The following is a 5,618-nucleotide window of genomic DNA, read 5'->3' as shown; positions in this document are numbered from 1 at the left end:
GAGTGGGATGGATGGAAAGAACAAGAAGGGCCTCTCCAGCTCAATTTTTTTCCAGGTGGTTTTGATCTCGGTCTTAAAAAAAAAAAAAAAAAGGGACAGAGGAAGAGCTCAGTCAGTGTCCGTGTCTGTACCTAGGGCTGTTAAATAACATCTACGCTAAAATGAAGCTTGGAATGTAATTTCTATTTAGCAGATTAAACTGATTTTCCTGCTTAAATACATAGATGTTACTGGTCCCCAAATAGGGAGAAAAGGAATTAATTTGGATGCTGGAGAAGATAGCTTAATTATTAGGGGAAGGCTCCTTTTCCATAAGAGCAACAGGGCAGAATTTGGGCTTAGTTGCCAAGTTGGTCTCTCGTTCTTAGGAACAATCCTGTACCTTCATGCTAACAGAGCCTCAGACACTGTTCTATTCTTTTCCTTCTCCCATGAAAGGGTAGGGCCAAGTCAAAAGAGAATGAGTGAATTTTTCCTAAATCTATACCTTTAATCTAGAGGTCTACCCCAAAGATTCTTAAAAAAAAAATTATTTTAAGCTGGGTGATGTGCTCCTCTGGCATCTTACAAATAAGTGGTCGGATTCATGCGCTGGAGATAGGTTGGAGTCACCCAGGCTAGAAATCAACATCCATCCTCTACTACTAAATCGGTTTTCAGATTCTTAAGTAAAAAAGGCCGCAGAAAATGTTGTTGTATTCACACAGAAAATACAAGCCAAGCCAAATGAATCGGTTTTCTCCAAAACTTCAACTCCAAGGGCTCTTTCTTTACAGAACTGTTAATATTTCACTCCATGTTGCCAAACAAAACAAAACAAACTTTCAGCAGCGGCATCAGAGAGACTTGGTGTTGGGAAATGCTTGCTTTCATTGGGGCTAAAGTCTGATCTGGTAGACTTTATGCTCTTGTTGTCAACTTTTCCCCTTCCATACCAGGAAACTCACTTAGATACTTGTATTATCACTTACTATCTAACTACAAAGTGGCAACAGATTGTAAATCCAGGTTAGCCTAACAAATGCCAGGAATATTCGAATGCAGCTATTTCAGATGAAGTGCTTGGAAATTACTTTTTTGTATTATTAATATTTTAACATATATTAGGAACTGAATTAAGAGAAGCTCCATGTAAAATTTTGGGTGTCCATTCCTGCAATAAATAAATATAACCACCACTATTTATTGGCTGCTACGCAACGCTGCAGTTGGGATGGACTTCCCTAGCTTTTAATCACAGGGTCCTCAGCCAGCTAAGGTCTTTTGTTAATTCTTAAATAGATTTCAAGCTTTAGTAGGGAGCCTATTCTTTTAACCTCAGAGGAAGGGCAAGAGAAAGATGGTAGTTTTATAAGCTTGGACACATTAAGCCTGTGGTCCCCAACCCCCTGGCCATGGTCTAGTACCAGTGAGTGGCCTGTTAGGAACTGGGCGCTGCATCAGTGCCTGAGCTCTGCCACCCCCCAATCCCCACTCCCACCATTCGTGGAATAATTGTCTTCCATGAAACTTAGGAGCTGTACGCTGCACAGCAGGAGAGCGGGCGAGCGAGCAAAGCTTCATCTGTATTTACAGCTGCTCCCCATCACTCGCATACCATGTGAGCTACACACACGCGCACACACACTACACACACACTGCGCCCCCATCCGTGGAAAAACTGTCTTCCATGAAACCGGTCCCTGGTGCCAGAAAGGTTGGAGACCCCTGCTCTAAGCCACAGCTTTGAGGCAGAAAAAGAATGAGGCTTATTTGGCTCTGGTGTATTGGAGGTAAGATGTGCCTATGTATATCCACACATGAACTTTTAAAACTCATCACCATTTGCATCGTACCCACTTTAATCACCCTCCCCTGTATTGTTTTAGGGCTGTACTGTCCTTTATGGCAGCCGCTAGCCACTTGTGGTTATTGGTTTGGAATGTGCCTTATCTAAATTGAGATGTATTGTAAGCATAAAACACCAATTTTGAAAACTGAGTATGAAAAAAACAAAGTATCTAATAGTTTTTATATTACTACATATTGAAATGATATTTACTTGGTTAAATAAAATCATCAAAAACCTATTGTTTTTTTCACTGTGTTCCCATAAAACTTCATTTATAAAAACAGACACAGTTGGCCCACTGGTCATAGTTTCCCAACTCTTGTTTTAGAAAATATGGAATAATTCCTTTAAGATATCAGGGCCAGCAATTATTTCTTCAAGTGGTCTCAAAAATCACTTACAGGCCGGGCGCGGTGGCTCACGCCTGTAATCCTAGCTCTCTGGGAGGCCGAGGCGGGCGGATTGTTTGAGCTCAGGAGTTCGAGACCAGCCTGAGCAAGAGCGAGACCCCGTCTCTACCAAAAATAGAAAGAAATTAATTGGACAGCTAAAAATATATAGAAAAAATTAGCCGGGCATGGTGGCGCATGCCTGTAGTCCCAGCTACTTGGGAGGCTGAGGCAGGAGGATCGCTTGAGCCCAGGAGCCTGAGGTTGCTGTGAGCTAGGACAACGCCATGGCACTCACTCTAGCCAGGGCAACAAAGTGACACTCTGTCTCAAAAAAAAAAATCACTTACACATAAAGATAATGACTGCATTTAAATATAGTGAAATCATAAAATTCTATTCATCATGGAACAGATTAAAAGTGAAAAGATAAATCACAGCAAAGGAAGAGATATTAATAGTGCTTGTACTTATTTGTCTCTTGCTATGAAAATAATTTTTTTTCAGCATATTAGGGGGTTACAAATGTTTAGGTTATGTATATTGCCCTTGCTCCCCCCCCCCCCAGTCAGAGCTTCAAGCGTGTTCTCAAACTCCTGGCCTCAAGCGATCCTCCTGCCTCAGCCTCCCGAAGTGCTGGGATTACAGGATTGAATCACCACACACAGCCAAAATTAATTTCTTTATGCATTACTTTTTGTAATGTGGCTGCTAGAAAACTTAAAATTACATACGGTGACTTGCATTGTATTTCCACTGCACAGCACCATTTTAGAACTTCTGAAGCATACAGAGGACCAGTCGTGAATTTTTTTTTAAGTAGATACACCACAGTTACCAACACTGGCCCCTGAGAAACTCGGCAATATTTCAGAAGCCTCAGGGTCCCCATCCTACCAAAAACAAAGGGAAGAGAAACCTCAGACCAGCACAATGCCTAGGATGTGTTAGGAGCACAAATACACATTTATCTCCTATTAATTGAGGAAACAAACTTGAAATTCAGATGAGCCCTTGTTCCCCCCACTACCACTTACTGCTCCCTTCAAATGTCATACTAACTCTAGTAGTTATGACATATGTGAATGGAGATGGATAATTATAGTACGCACATCTCTTAAGGTTTCAGTAGTGTTTTATTATCTACTTACACATCTTCTCGAGGAAATGCTGGCTCCTTAAGGGTGGGGATTGTCTCTTTCTCTCTGTGCTCCGAATGTTGATAATGTGGCCATCTTTTCGAAGTACTCACCTCAGCAGCCATTCACTTATTCTACATACTGCTGCACCTATTATTTGGAAATGACTTGTTTGTGATTGCCTTTAGAGTGCACAGTACATTCCTGAACCTGCTTAAAGAGTGGCAAATCTCCATCACAAAGAAGATAACCCTTGGAAACGGCTAAGATTCATTTCAAGGGTGGCAAATAAAGTGAACAAACAGAATAGGGTTGCTTCTCTCAGTGTCTCATAAAGTTGTTTCTAAGAGCTATTTAAATGAATTCCAAGTATCTTCTGAGCAATGATAACATTCTTGGAATGCCTATGGCTGCCCAAGGCAACTAACATTAAAGGGTATTTACTTGGATGCCAACAGGCTGGCTTGCATACTTTTTAAAAAGCCAGCTGCAATTCTTTCTAGTCATTTCATATTTCAAATCAAGTCATAATTGGGGCCAAGAGCACATGTAATAAGGGGCCCAGATGACTATTAAACATGAAGATTTCCCAATTTTTTATTCCAGCCTACATGCAGACTTTTGGAAATGAAACACCTCGATACCTTTTGACCTAGTGCTGATTACACTTAACCTGCTAAGATGAAGGCTCACCTTATTCATAGTGCTCAGGTGTTATTTGGTAATGCCCAAGTGATTTACTGAATTTACAATATATGACCATTAATCCTCCTCAGAAGGAATGATTTGTCCTTTTATGTTTTTCTTCGCAAACTAGCCAAAACTAATGTTTAAGAAATCATACCTCACACGTATCTAGTCTAGGGCTTGGGATAAATATTAAAAAACAAATTAGAGGTCATATAAGCAGCAGGATTAAGAGCACAAGGGAGATAAACTCTGGAATTAAAGATCTGAGTGGAGGTATGCTGCAATTTACTGTGACCCTGGGCAAATTACCAAACGTCTGTATCTCAGCTGCATCGCCTTTAAGACGGGTGGTAATACTTGCACCTCACAGTCACTGTGAGGACTAAAGAAATTAGATAGAATACTTAATACAAAGCCTGGCAGCAACCAGAAAAGTTTAGCTATTTTTAATATAGCTATTATTAATATAATCCAGTTGCAAGATCTTAAATTTATATCTTGTCTAAATTCAAAGACCTCAAAGAAACCGAATTCTAGCTTTCACATTTTTTAAAATGACCATTAAGAGTGCAGTTTATATAGCCAGGCGTGGTGGCATGCACCTGTAGTCCCAGCTACTCAGGAGGCTGCAGCAGGATTGCTTGAGCCCAGGAGTCTGAGGTTGCAGTGAGGTGTGGTGATGCCGCTGTACTCCAGCCCGGGCGACAGAATGAGACCCTGTCTTTAAAAACAAAACAAAAGCAAACAAAACAGAGTGCAGTTTATAATCCACCCAGATTTGCTAAATCGTCTGTTCTAGGTATCTGGGTCCTGGTATATTGGCTTCTTCCATTGTCTAGAGCGCAAAGTTTTTCAGCGGTGGTGTTGAGTTTGAAATAACAGAATCATGAATGATACTAAAATTAAAACTCTGGGAAGACCATGAGGTGAAGAGCTGACCACACCAAAACTATCCTGAAGAACTAAGTTACGATGCCAATGAGAGCTAGCTCTGTAGGCACCAGAGGAAATGAAATTATAATAAAATTCACCACCAGTGGAATTAATACCAAGGGGAAGTCTCATCCAGGTATCAGAACGTGATGATCTACTTGAAACAAGGATATCGTAATGGCTTAAACAACATGTTTAAAAACAAGGTTGGAGGTAGGCGTGGAAGACAAGTTGCGTGAGCACACATGCACGCACACCTAAAAAAGTTTTTGTATATATAGAGGTCAAGCAAGGGAGTGGCAGGGCAATGGTGAGAATACAAGAAACAGCAAAGATGCACCTACTTAAAATGTCACTTATATAAATCTTTCCAGGATTCTTGTATCGGAATATACTTTAATCTTTTATTTTACCATTCAAAGATTAAGCCATTCAACTACACAACACAGATAAAAAGGAAGTTATATCACATAAACCAGTACCTGCCCACACTCACAGCAGTGAGGGGAATCAAAATCAAGATTGCACTGTAATTCCACTTGATTCTAAAAATCAAGTCTATTGTTTGAAACAAAAGAACCTTTAGAAGATTCCCCCTTTAAAAGAAAAACCCAAGGAGAGATGATCAAGCACAAA

This window comes from Propithecus coquereli, unplaced genomic scaffold, assembly GCF_000956105.1.
Source record: "Propithecus coquereli isolate 6110/MARCELLA unplaced genomic scaffold, Pcoq_1.0 Scaffold86, whole genome shotgun sequence".
NCBI classification, from domain to species: domain Eukaryota; kingdom Metazoa; phylum Chordata; class Mammalia; order Primates; family Indriidae; genus Propithecus; species Propithecus coquereli.
The sequence above is the reverse complement of the archived record's forward strand: the minus strand, read 5'-3'. Positions refer to the sequence as shown.